Source organism: Dendropsophus ebraccatus, chromosome 3, assembly GCF_027789765.1.
Source record: "Dendropsophus ebraccatus isolate aDenEbr1 chromosome 3, aDenEbr1.pat, whole genome shotgun sequence".
NCBI lineage: Eukaryota > Metazoa > Chordata > Amphibia > Anura > Hylidae > Dendropsophus > Dendropsophus ebraccatus.
In genome coordinates, this window is record NC_091456.1 from 154,565,610 (window position 1) to 154,579,938 (window position 14,329).

The following is a 14,329-nucleotide window of genomic DNA, read 5'->3' on the forward strand; positions in this document are numbered from 1 at the left end:
ATGGCACAGCTCTGAAACCTTTACTTAAAGAAAATGTGTCATCACAAAATTACCTATTTTTCAGATCAAGTTTTTATGTTAAACTTTTTTTTTTTTAAGAATTTTTGATTCCCCCCCCCCCTTTTTATCCAAGTTTTATAATAATCATGAAATTAAGCATTCTTATTCTTACCACTAAGCCTAAAACTAAGCTGCTATGTTCTGTGTGATGATAAGGAGGAGACTGCTTGAAATTGAACTATATAGAATTAGAGGAAAAAGGTGACACTGGTATATAGATACATGAATTGCCGTTCAGCCTACCCCATCATTGAATTACCTTTGCACAGGTCACAGAGCATGCTTAAAAATCTGCCCAATACTAAAAATAGTATTCAATAATATTCATTGTGCTTATAAACACAGGGCTTGCTGTAAAGGATATCACTAAATGCTTATAAAACCAGCTTAGGCAAAATGGCTGCCCCTATAATGTATGATAATAAAGAAAATTACAATAGCTTCCCCTATAACAATTTAGTAACTGGAAAAAAAATAGAAAAAGCGAAAATAAAGATGATAAAAAAAACAACCTAACAAATACACTCCCTTTTAAATAGCTGAGTACCTGGCTGTCAGTCACATGACCAGCACACATTTTTATTCCCTGAAAGTAAACAGTAAGTCCCTATACAATGACAGCAAGCAGAGATCTTAAAAACCTCAAAGAATGTATAAAAATCTCTTGTTGTGAAGGACTTTTCAGCTGTCCTGACTTTTATGATTTATAACATGCTTGCATTCCCAATTAAATGTACCATCCATCTGCAATTCCTTCTGAAAATGTGAGCAGTGATTGGGTGTTATCAAAAGGGTGTGTCCCAGGCTGTGAGCATTGATTGGACAGTGACAGATAAGGTAGGGACAACTCGCTTACAAGGTAGGGACAATTAGTAACACCCACTTGTCAATTTATTTATAAATATCCGGTAGTAATAATGGGAATGTTAGGTCCTCTTCAGACAAGACTGATACACTGCTGATGGGTAGTACAGGGCCTGAGAGGGTGGTGCTGCCTGATACAGGCAAGCACTGCCCATTGGGCATATACACTAGATGTACTGCAAGTATATGCTTTGCCTGGAACACTTGGAGTTTAATCTTCACAGATCTTTTTTTTTTCCTGGAAGTGGTAGGATATAGTGTGACAATCGCAATTATGTAGACTGATCTGGTTCAAATATGAATTTTTCTATAACATTTTGTGTATAATTATTGCAGATACTGAGCTGATACAACTATAATGTTTCTCACACTTATGTTGCTATTTCCTGCTAGGCTGCACATTCATTTTTTTACCCATTGTCATGCTGTAGATAGGCTATTGGTGTAGTATTGGCTTAAAAATTGTCTTCTGGATTATTGATGCTCAGCAGCACTAAGAAATAAGATTCGGTTACAATGACGGCAACAGAATCTAAAATGGCCATTCATGTTCAAATTTTGCTACAAAATCTGAATCACAAATTTGCTTCCAGTATATGGCTATGTTCACACAATGTCAAAAAGATAAAAGGTGGCCGTCTTTTCTATGTAAAAAGGCGTCTGTTATTGCTTCAATCTAATTGACTTCAGTGCAATGCATTGAAGTTAATGCAATGACTGACGTCCAATACACACAGTGTATAAAATAACGGACGTTATCTGTGCGGACGTCAAAATAATGATCATGACAATTATTTTCGGATGTCTTTTGCTAACAGCGGATGTTATTTTTTTGGTTGTTCACACACAGTTTTTCTTTTTTCACCATCCTTTCTCCATTTTTACTATTAAATTTAATGGACTTTTCAATTATAGACACACCCAAAGGCAATCAGTCCTCCTAACCTAGAATAATGTACCAACACCTGTCATTGCAGTGACAGGCGGCCAAACAGCGAAATGACGTCTGCAATTGTAACCTCAAAATGACAGACGTCATTTTAAACGGAGAGGAAAAACGTGTGAACATAGCCATTTCACGTAAAAATACAGCTGGCCAAGGACGAATTTGTGGAGCCATCATTGAAATCTGCGTCCTATTGTTTTCAGTGGGAATTATTGCTATCATTCATAAAACACAACTCTGTGTTTAACATGGACTCAGATGCTGCTGAACTTCTTTTGAAAATATTGAAGCTTTTTCCATTAATCACTCAATGGAGAACAGGAATCCTTCTCTTCCAAAAGAGGCTCTTCAGAAGTTTGTGTAATATAAGGATATCGTACCACTACCGTTATAAATTGCACAATTATAAATTATAATAGGAATATAAAATGCCGACTCACAGCTCCATGTCCTGTATTAATGAAAAATTAGAAGACCCAAATACAACCAGAGTCATTTTTCTTTGCATAAGATGTTACTCATTACATTTGCTGAGCGTTTTTATGTATCCAAAGATAAAGGTATAAATAATCTCTACTGACTTGGCCATACAGATCTCATCTAACATGCAGGTTGCACTGATAATTTCTTTTCTTTGCTATACGATTGTTTCTTCTTATATGAATATTTGTTCTTTCTTCTTGTGGTTGTTGATACAGAAGATCTTTGGTTACTTGCTGTGTCTACCTGTCCATTTCATTGTTGTATTTTGTTTTGCATCCATGTGGCATAAATAAAAAAAAATCACTCTCAAACCTTCTTACATTATTAAAAGAGGATCCATCATTTATAAATTAAGAGTGCCTACTAGTAAGTATGGAGCCACTATTGTGGACAACCACTCTGCTCTAACACCACCTCTGTCGATCTGGTGTTCCCTGCCAGGTCACATACATAATCACTAGTCATCATGGTTATGTGCCGTACATGCAGGAAGAGACCACTGAGGCCCCTTACATTCTGCCCCCTTTGGATAATACGGTAAGATTTCTGCATGAATCCATCTGCATGGATTCCACGTCACTCAGATCATCCCTGCACTGTGATTTACGGCATGGCTTCTATGTGAAGAAAATGTGAATCTGATTCCTTGGATTCTTTGAATGCTGTTTACAATAGGGAATTGCCCTGTCTGTGCCAAACATCCCATAGCTTGATCTCTTTTTTAGTAAAGTTACATAATTAAAAGGCTACACTTCATTCATGGTATAGGAATGGATTGTAAGTGGAGATGAGCGAATTTACAGTAGTAATGAAGCAAAGCACTTTGATATGCTCGGCCATCGGCTTTCTGGCTTCTGCGTTTGAACTCCGCTCCGGGTGCGTGGAAAAGCTAGATGCAATCCTGGAAAACTTCTGCCAGGACTGCATCCAGCTTTTTAAGGCACCTGGAGCGGAGTTTAAAAGCATCGGCCTTAAAGCTGACGACCAGGACCGGCTACGGGTTTTTGTGGGCCCTTAGGCAACACAGCCTCAGTGGGCCCCTCATCCATCCCCTATGCACCCATCATCCACACACTATGCACAATCACTCGAGACACCACTAACATGCACAAACACATTATTGACACAGACATTGACTGACTGACACAGACACTGACACACAGCACGCTTAGTCTTCATCCTCTTCCTCTCTTGTCAGGCTGCTCTCTACACTGTAAGGTTGAGGACCCTCAGATCATGTGATCAGGTCCTTCACCCTTTTCTCTCTGCAGGTCCTGCACCATCTCCTGTGTCTTCTGATGTTCAGGCCACTCGTTCTGCACAACAGTGAACAGTCTGAACATTAGAACACCGGGCCCCTCTCCCTCTCTGAGCCCCTGGAGGGGCTGTGGGCCCTGACACTTGCCCAGGTTAACCCTGTGCTGACGGCCGAGCATAACAAAATGCTCTGCTTTGTTACTACTGTAGATTGGCTCATCTCTAATTGTAAGTAAAGAATATATCATCAGAAAATTACATTGTTTTTTATTTTTATTTTTTTCTTGTAAATCTTGAAATAATATATTGAAGTCTTTATATTTCTAGTGCATCCACATATTAAGCTGGCACCTCCTGTTGGCTGCTGATCACTATTCCGCTTTGCCTCTCTCATATGTTGCTTTCAGATAGTACAGCATGAATCACATGCAAGTTCCATTAAACTCCAATGACAGCTGCTATACACCACATACACACCTTTGCATGATCTATACCGACAGTAAGGAAGTGTCTTCTTCCAATATGGCCAACTCCAGTTAAGGTTGTAGAAATAAAAACAAATAGCTGCAAACTTAAAAAGCCTAAACCCTCTTTTGTACCTGTCCTTTATGTTCAAATATATATTACTTTCCCTGTAGGATATTTTAAGTCTGCCCTTTTGTGAAGGGGAAAGTTTCTTCTTGGTGTTAGAGGTTCAGTACTGGAGATGAATACAACTCAAGCTTACTCGGGTCCCATCATTCGGCATTTGAATATCAATGGCTGAAGAAGTTGGATGCAGCCCTAGGGAGTCCTGGAAAACATGGATACAGCCATAGGTTGTATCTATGGTTTCCTAGACCTCCTAGGGCTGCATCCAATGTCTTCAGTCACTGGTATTCAAATGGCGAAAAATTGGGCGCGAGTTGTGCTCATTAGAGATGAGCGAACCTCGAGCATGTTCGAGTCTATCCGAACCCGAGCATTCGGCATAGCGGGGGCTGCTGAAGTTGGATAAAGCTCTTAAGCTGTCTGGAAAACATTAATATATGGATATGTTTTCCACATAGCCTTAGGGCTTTATCCAAGTTCAGCAGCCCCCGCTATGCCGAATGCTCGAGTTCGGATAGACTCGAACATGCTCGAGGTTCGCTCATCTCTAGTGCTCATCTCTTACTTATGGAATATATTTTTCTTATTAATTTTGCAGTAGTCAATGTGAAATAAATTAGTAAGGACCTCAGTGCTGTAGTGCTTTACAGTGTAATATGAGCTTGTTTTGCATTGCAGTCCTAGTCCACCGTTTTCTCTACCTGATCAGTACTGACATACTGGTAAATCCATATCCATGCAGAGGCACTTGTGCAATATAAGTGTTTCTCTAATATATTATTTATCTAGTGTTGCTATTTCAGGAAAGCCCAGGGTGTTGTCATACACATTGGAGCTGGTTACTTGTGACATTGGAAATCGTTCAGCTCATTTATGATTTAAAGGGAAACACATTTTCTTATATTCCATTCTGTTTATCTACTATGATTTGTATGTTCATTGTGGGTGATTGAAGCAAGAGCCAAATGAGTAAGAAAAGAAATTCATAGATTCATTTTAAACTTTAAACTATTAGTTTTGGGATGTCTTAGGGTGCTCTTACATAGTGCAGCATGTTTTAATGACACAGTACAGCTAGAACTAGGGACGACACTGAACAGGTGATGCCCTGGCATTGATGCTTGTCCCTGCCTAATTTCCTCGGCTGCCCTAGGCACCAATGCACAACTGGTCGACAGTCCCTAGCCTACGCAGGTGTGACACTGAACACGGACAAGACAAACAAACACAAATGAACAAGGTCAGAGGTCTGGGTCTGCAACTAGCGGTCTGCGCCGTACAAAATCGTAATCCAAGGGGTAGTTGAACAGTCAAACGCCAGAAAGGGAACGAGGAATTCAAGTCAGGAACAATTGCTAAGTCAAGAGGAAACTCAGGGTATGAGGCTCTGAGGGAGGGGAAACCATATTTATGTGGGAGGTGAAGTCCCAGAACTGATTGGGGTCAGGGACTTCAAGCTGCTGAACATAATCCAAGCTGATTGGCAGCTGCACCTGCCATTCAGCATTACAATTCACCATCAGCTGTGAGTGGTGGCTAAGGACGACGCTATGGGCCCCTAGTAACAGGCCAGGACAGTTACCAGGAACACCATTGGCGGTGATGGGACCAGAGCTCGTGGCCTGGCTCATGCAACTTTATAAAACCAAGAAGAAAGAGTAGAAGAAGCACCACCTGATCGCTTCTGTGGACCATATAGTAAATGGATTTTTAGAACAGGGAGATGGAAAAAGAGCTTGCTATGTCCCCTCCAGACATCAGTGCATTACAAAAAAACAAAAAAAACACCTGTTTTTTATGTTAACTGCACTGTGTTACTGAGTATGTGCACACTATGAATTTTCATGGAGACTTCAAGCAGATTTCGCAGGGCAGCGTCCGATTGAAGTTCCACCCGTTCCATAGACTCAGTGATATTTGCGGGTAAATTCCGCCACCTGCCTAAAGAATTGGCATGTCAATTCTCCGGATGGACAGCGGAATTTGTAGGCAAATATCATTAAGTCTATGGAACGTATGGAACTATTAGTACGGAATCTGCTTGAAGCCTCCGTGGAAATTCTGTAGTGTGCACATACCCTAAGAGCACCTTCAGGTGAATTATGTTTTATTATAATTGTAGCATTATATTTTTATCATGTATTCTGGCCCAGTGTTTCAGCACTACTGAGTCCTATTTATTCCTTTTCTGTTCTGATGGTCACAATGGCTTTACAATGAGCCTGGTTTTTCTTGGATTGTGTGACTGTATCCAGCCAGAAATGTAACAATAACCACTGATGAGCCAGCCGTAAATGACGATTGTTAATGATAGTTATTATGTCCATGACACGCAAATGATTTCTTCAGCATAATGGAAATTAGCTCTATCACATATTGTACATTTAGGGCTATTTCTTTCTTGTGATTTTGGATGAGAGAATACATGTGATGCTGTGCAGTATCAACCATATTTGTAACAGTGGAGAAATTGTACAAATAAGTTTTTAACTGAATATTGATTGACTGGATGGGGGAATCATAAAACTTCCACAGAATTCAAAGCATCAAAGATTGCTGTTTAAGGCCATGTTCACACTACGTAAGTACTGTAGTAACCATGGCCGTTGTAACAACGGCTGTGATTTCTACGGTACTTACGTAGTGCTGCACCTGAAGGAATCCCGGCCGGAGCGCAGAAAGCTTGTCATTGCACACAATGGAGCGTGCGGCTCCGGCTGCAGGCTCCATTGTGAGCAGCGGGGAGTACTGCTGGGATGATCTTGTCTTACTACGTGGGAACATGGCCTAAAAATGTATCTTTTATGTGAAAATGTAAAGGCTAGGCCTATCTTGTAAAATTTGACAAGAAAATAAAAAGATTAAACCACCCCAAGATGATCACAATGACACAACTTCCACAGTATCCTAGATTGTAGTTTAAATGGGGTTAACTGGGGGGCAAAAAAGAAGGGCCCTACCTCTGCTCTCCTGTGGTCCTCTTCCTCCATCTGACTAATAACTTCCCCAGATTGGGGTTGTGTGTGTGTGTGTGTGGGGGGGGGGGGGGGGTGAGCATGTTGCGGGCTTTGCATGTAGGCAAAACCATGCAAGAAAACAATGTCCAATAGCTGCTCAATGTCCCTGGGATCTGTAGCATCGGGCAGCTATTGATCATTGCTAGCAACATGCTCCCATTCCCCTCTCATCTGCAGAAGTTACCACCTGAGACATCAGTCGGAGGAAGTAGAGCACAGGAGAGCAGAAGGGGTGGGACCTTTTCTGGTTCCCAGATAACTCCTGAAGGCATTCAATTTTTTATTTTATGTTAAACTTTTTAATGTTACAAGAAGCTAAGCCTAGCCTAAAATGTCACATAAAATAAATTGACAATGTTTTTTTAAAACTATGATCTTTAGTACCTTTGATCCTGTGGAAGTTGCATGTTTTGGTGGTCTGGTCGAAAGTATCCCAAAATAAGCACAAAGGCAGTGCAATGGACTAATATTTGCTTCAGATTTTGGGGGGGGGGCATCATAAAGTAATCAGTTGAAAAAAAAAAAACCCTCTGCGAAGCTGCAATGCCGTCACATACGTTGATAACATTATGCTGGAGCTAATCACATGCCATACATGCAAGTGGAGACTGCTATGGCTAGTGTCACCTAAACAGTGTATGTGGTGTCATCACAGCAGGAGACCTGGGTAGTGGCACATTTATGAGTATGTTTGTTATTTTCCCTTATTTTTATGTCCATTTTTATTTATTTATTTTTTAATCTGGAAAATTGCTTGAAATCTGGGTTTATCTGAAAATAATTTTCCAACAAAATCCGAGATTATCCAGAAACTATGTACAACCAAGACTGCACAGTTCTGGGACAATGGTAACTAATTATCTGGATACATAGTTCTCTTCATTCATTGTCCATCATTTAATTATTTCTCTAAAATCACAGAGCGATACTGTACATAGCTTTTTTTTTTTTTTTAAACCTGTAATAGTCCATAATATTACTTGGTTAACCTTGGTTTCTCAATGGTCAAATCAGAGTAAAGTAATATTATGGATTTATGGATTTTTGTGAAGGTGTAAGGTAAATGATCAACACTCATAGTGTTATCCATAAGAGGGATGACTGTTTCCATAACTCCCATTGTGTATAGAGCGCTGGGCATGTTCTGTCTTCTCCATCCTTTCTCGCCTGTTGCTAGCCCAAAGGGGGAACACCACAAATTACATGTTAAGGCTATGTTAACACAACTTAAGTTCAGTTGTAATTACGGCCGTTGTCGATTTTCAACTACTGAATCTACTTTGTGATGCAGCCTAAGGGAATCCCGGCTGGAGTGTATACACATTGTATACGCTCCGTCCGGAATCGCTAGTGGCGCTGCAAAAAACTGACATGCCAGTTTTCTGCTGCTGCTATCCATTGAACAGCGGCCTAAGAGAACCTGTCAGTGTGCACAATGGAGTGTGCGGTCAGCCACACAATGGAGCGAGCCCCGGCCGCACGCTCCATTGTGTGCAGCGGTGAATTGGGATGCGGGCGCGCACGGGTGCACCCGCATCCCAGTTCATCAGAAGTGAAGATCATCCGGCTGGTACTGCCGTACTGGTCAGGATGATCTCCTCTGACACTGGCCGTTCTGTGACCCAGTCGACTCACACAACGGCTGGAGTCTTACACCGTGTAAACATGGTCTAAGGCTATAATCTCACACAGTATTTTTGGTCAGACTTTTGCAACCAAAACCAGGAGTGGATTGAAAACACAGAAAGGCTATGTTCTCACACTGTTCAAATGTATTGGATGGCCGCCTTATAATGGCAAATAACAGCCATTGTTTTAAAATAACATTAATTATTTGCCATTAAATGGCGGCCATCCACTAAATTTTAACACTGCGTTAACATAGCCTTTCTGTGCTTTTAATCCACTTCGGGTTTTGTTGCAAAATACTGAGCAAAAATAACCTTATAAAGTAACCTACATACATGCTGCAAATGTCAATGGTAATGAACCATTTAGGGAAAAAAAAAGGAGTCAGTGCTAATAGGACATTTTCATTCATTTGAGGTGTCATACATCCCCTTCTCCGTGCTCTGTATTTCTTAAAGCTCTGTATTTGAAGACAACCACTCCTGTGAAGCATCAATTTATAATCGGGTGTCCTGCTTGGCAATCTGGCGGTAAGTATATGATTTTGTCAGAAGAGGTTGCTGAAGTCTATTATATTTAGCGATTCCTATTACTGGCTGACCTTGTTATATACGGACAGCTCGAGTCCGATAGAGCAGGCGCTAACAATAGTTGACATCTCTCCTTTTTGTCTGAATGAATCACCCACAATGACATCCTTAGCTTTAATGGGGGGTTATGGATGGAGGTTGTCTTTGAAAGATAGCCCCTTTAGTTGCACCATTGATTTAAAAGGGATTTACTGCCATCACTTTTCTGTATCAGATGTTTTTGGCAGCAACACAAAGCACTTTGTCACATTATTCTGCCTGTAAATTAATTATCATTACAACAGATCCACATAGATGTCATCTATTTGCTTTTATTAAAATATCCATGTAAAATATAAATATGACTCTAATGTGGACATAACCTTAGCTACACCTTGGGGAAGATTTATCAAAATGGTGTAAAGTAGAATTGTCTTAGTTGCCTCTAGCAACCAATCAGATTCCACCCTTTTTTTTTTCAAGAATCTGTGAGAAATGAAAAAAGGAATCTGATTGGTTGCTAGGGGCAACTAAGACAATTCTACTTCACACCAGTTTGATAAATCTCCCCCCCCCTTACCTTTATTTGTCTTCGATGGTCTATTTTTTCAAATTTTTAGTTTCCTTTGTTTAATCTACCCGTATTTTTTCACGTTGTCTTAAAATCCATAGCTCACATGTCAAGACTCTCTCATCTGATCTTCCAGGCATGAATATTGCATCTGCCAAGAGATATCCGGAGACAGAGCAGTTATGTAACATAGTAGGGTGAAACCGAGGCATCGCTAAATGTTTTATGACACTAGCGTCTTCATTCACATTGTGTCTTCTCTTGGTGGCAGGTACAAGGCTTGGAAAGATATCCTGCTGTGTGAATGTCTATGGTATGACTATGTAACACCACCAGGCCCGGATTGGTAATCTGGCAAAACGGGCAAATGCCCGCTGGGCTGCCAGTATTACCAATCCGGGGGCCGCCGTTCCTGGCCCCCATGTGCACCGGCCCTCAGCAGTGGCTGCAAGAATAGCGCAGCCGGCCGCTGCGCTATTCATTCAGCCTCTGCAGAGGGCCGGTGCCCTGGCCCTTTAACTGTGAGCGTTCAAGATGAACGCTCACAGCTTGCAGCGGCCGCACTCTGCCTCTGACAGAGCCAGGGAGCCATTGGCCCCCGGCCCTGCCAGTCACTCCTGTGGCCGGCCAGTCTTCCTAGCTGGAAGGTGTCAGGGCCGGCCCGGGGCTGCAGACGTGCCGCGTGCCGCACGTCTGCAGGCACCTCTAACAGGACCCCAGCGGCTGATGTCACTTCCCTGACGCGCCGCTGAGGACCTGTGAGAAGAGACGCCGCCGACGCGCTGCAGCAGCAGGGAGAAGAGGCTGCAGACTGAACATCCGGGACCGGGAGGAAGAAGCTGCCGAGAGCGAGGTGACAGGTGAGAATGTGTGTGTTTTTTTTTTTTAACCCCTTAACATGTGGCCATGGTGGGGGGGAGGCACAGGGGGGGGGCTATTCTATATTGGTGGGGAGGCACGGGGGGCTATTCTATATTGGGGGGATGCACGGGGGGGCTATTCTATATGGGGGATGCACGGGGGGCTATTCTATATTGGGGGGATGCACGGGGGGGCTATTCTATATGGGGGATACACGGGGGCTATTCTATATGGGGGATGCACGGGGGGGCTATTCTATATGGGGGGATGCAGGGGGGGGGCTATTGTATATGGGAGGATGCATGGGGGGCTATTCTATATGGGGGGATGCACAGAGGGGCTATTCTATATGGGGGGATGCACAGGGGGACTACTCTATATGGGGGGATGCTCAGGGGGCTATTCTATATGGGGGGATGTTCAGGGGGGCTAATCTATATTGGGGGATGCAGGGGGGCTATTCTATATTGGGGGATGCACGGGGGGGGCTATTCTATATGGGGGGGATGTACAGCAGGGGGGCTATTCTATATGGAGAGATGGGCAGCGGGGGAGGGGAGGCTATTATATATGGAGGGATGTATAGATGAGGATGTATAGAGGAAGATGTTGCTGGAGCAAGAAGCCTAAAATGTCTGTCTGGCAGATCCCGTGGAGAGGAGTCATGGCCAGAGAAGCCTTCATGATGGCCGGAGCCAGATGGAGAAGAAAAGGAAAAGTGGACGTCTCTTCATGCAGAGAAGACGCCTACTGTGAGTTACAGGATGTAATTGCACTATAATCACCTATAAGGTGTGCAGAACCTTTACACAGCTGGGATGTACATCTGTATCAGGGTGTCAAATTCAGGCCCTCCAGGTGTTGCAAAACTACAATTCCCATCATGCTTTAGCTGTCCAGTCATGATGGGATCTGTAGTTTTGTAACAGCTGGAGGTCCGGAGTGTCACTGCTTTGGAAGAATATTGGTCTTTATATAGTGGCTGTTATTTGGTGCCAGTATAGTGGTATCCAGTCACCGTATGCTGAGGGTAGTGGGCATGGTGTGATGGTTTAGTGGTATTATCCAGTCACCGTATGCTGAGGGTAGTGGGCATGGTGTGATGGTATTACTCGTCCTGTGTATTCTGGTATTATTGGTAATACTAGTGTTTTATATAGTGGATTATATTCAGTCACAGTGTAGCGGTATTAGTCACTATGTGGTGATAATGGCCGTGCTCATGGTGTGGTGATATTATTTGTTACTTATATACTGGTAGTATAGGAAATATTGGTGGGTTTGCTTAGTGACAGTATGGCAGTAACGTGTACAGTATGGTGATAATATTTGCTTACTGGTGTTATTAACTATGACTATTATCATGCACAGAAAGTTCTAGATAGATAGATAGGGAGGGAGATAGATAGATAGATAGATAGGAGATAGATAGATAGATAGATAGATAGATAGATAGGAGATAGATAGATAGATAGATAGATAGATAGATAGATAGGAGATAGGGAGATAGATAGATAGATAGATAGATAGATAGGAGATAGATAGATAGATAGATAGATAGATAGATAGATAGATAGGAGATAGATAGATAGGAGATAGATAGATAGATAGATAGATAGATAGATAGATAGATAGATAGGAGATAGGGAGATAGATAGATAGATAGATAGATAGATAGATAGATAGATAGGAGATAGATAGATAGATAGATAGATAGATAGGAGATAGATAGATAGATAGATAGATAGATAGATAGGAGATAGGGAGATAGATAGATAGATAGATAGATAGATAGGAGATAGATAGATAGATAGATAGATAGATAGGAGATAGATAGATAGATAGATAGGAGATAGATAGATAGATAGATAGATAGATAGATAGATAGATAGATAGATAGATAGGAGATAGATAGATAGATAGATAGATAGATAGATAGATAGATAGATAGATCGGAGATAGATAGATAGATAGATAGAGATAGGAGATAGATAGATAGATAGATAGATAGATAGATAGATAGATAGATAGATAGATAGATAGATAGGAGATAGATAGCTAGATAGATAGATAGTCAGGATAAAAGGGATTAAAAAAAATATAGTAACTTTTGTCCAAAAACAGCACCACCCCTGTCTTCAGGTTATGTGAGGTATTACAACTTGGCTCTATTCACTTCAATGGAACTGAGCTGCAATACCTCACACAAACTGAGGTATGGCACTGTTTCTGGAAGAAGGTGGCCATGTTTTTCTCCTTTAAAGGGAATCTGTGAGGTCCATACCAGGTCTAGGGCTGTAGATCTCAGCAGACAGATGTGAGGGAGATATCACTGACAGAACCTTTAATCCAGTGTAAACTTTTATAATTGTCCTTTTCATTACCAACTAAAGTTTCACAACAGCAGCCGCAGCAGCAGCACCCTATACGTCCATCAGTCAGGGCAGGAAGGGACGGGGGCAGAAGGTTGCTGTTTCTCCACATATGTGACACTTCAGCTGGTAATGAAAAGAAAGATTATAAAGGTTTACACTGGACTAAAGGTCCAGTCCCTGACCTGTACGCTGGGATCTACAGCTGTGCACCTGGTATAGACCCCACAGGTTCCCTTTAAGGGCACGTTCATACCTAATCCAATGCAGATTTGATGCTTCTGATTTAATCAGTTGAAATAAACACATAAATATGCTGCATCAAATCCACAGCAGATCATGTTATAGCATTATTTTTAGGTGCTGATGGTGGGGTTCACATGTTTAAAGGGAACCAATCAGCCCGTTTGAGCTGATATGGTTCCCTTGAGCATTGTATAAAGCACCTGGAGCGGCCCCGGCACGTACCGACCACGGCCGCAGCAGGTGCTTTATAATGGAGAAAATGACTTTTATTCCCGGCTTGTGACTAGATACAAGCGGGGAAGTAGTCATGGTGGTCGGCTCCCCGCTCGTATCTAGTCACTGCCCTCTGTCTGTGCGTTACTGGCCTCTCTGCCTGTCAATCATCCCGCCGAGCGCGCTGACAGGCAGAGCGCAGTGACTAGATACGAGCGGGGAGCCACCCACCATGACTACTTCCCCGCTTGTATCTAGTCACAAGCCGGTGAATAAAAGTCATTTTCTCCGTTATAAAGCACCTGCTGCGGCCATGGTCGGTACGTGCCGGGGCCGCTCCAGGTGCTTTATACAATGCTCAAGGGAACCATATCAGCTCAAACGGGCTGATTGGTTCCCTTTAAGGGAGTAGTGGGGGACATGGCTAAATGAAGCAGAATTGATATACCATGATATGGTATGTGGGCTGCTGGGGTTTGATTGCCAGGGCTGATTTTAAGTCCCAGTCCGGCCCTGAACACCACCCATGTATTAGGTTGATAAATATATCGTTTTTGAGAAATAGAGATGAATGACACTACAGGAAGTTCAGTTATGCAAAATGCCGAATACTCAGCATTGATCTACTGATTGCTGGTGAAGATGGATGC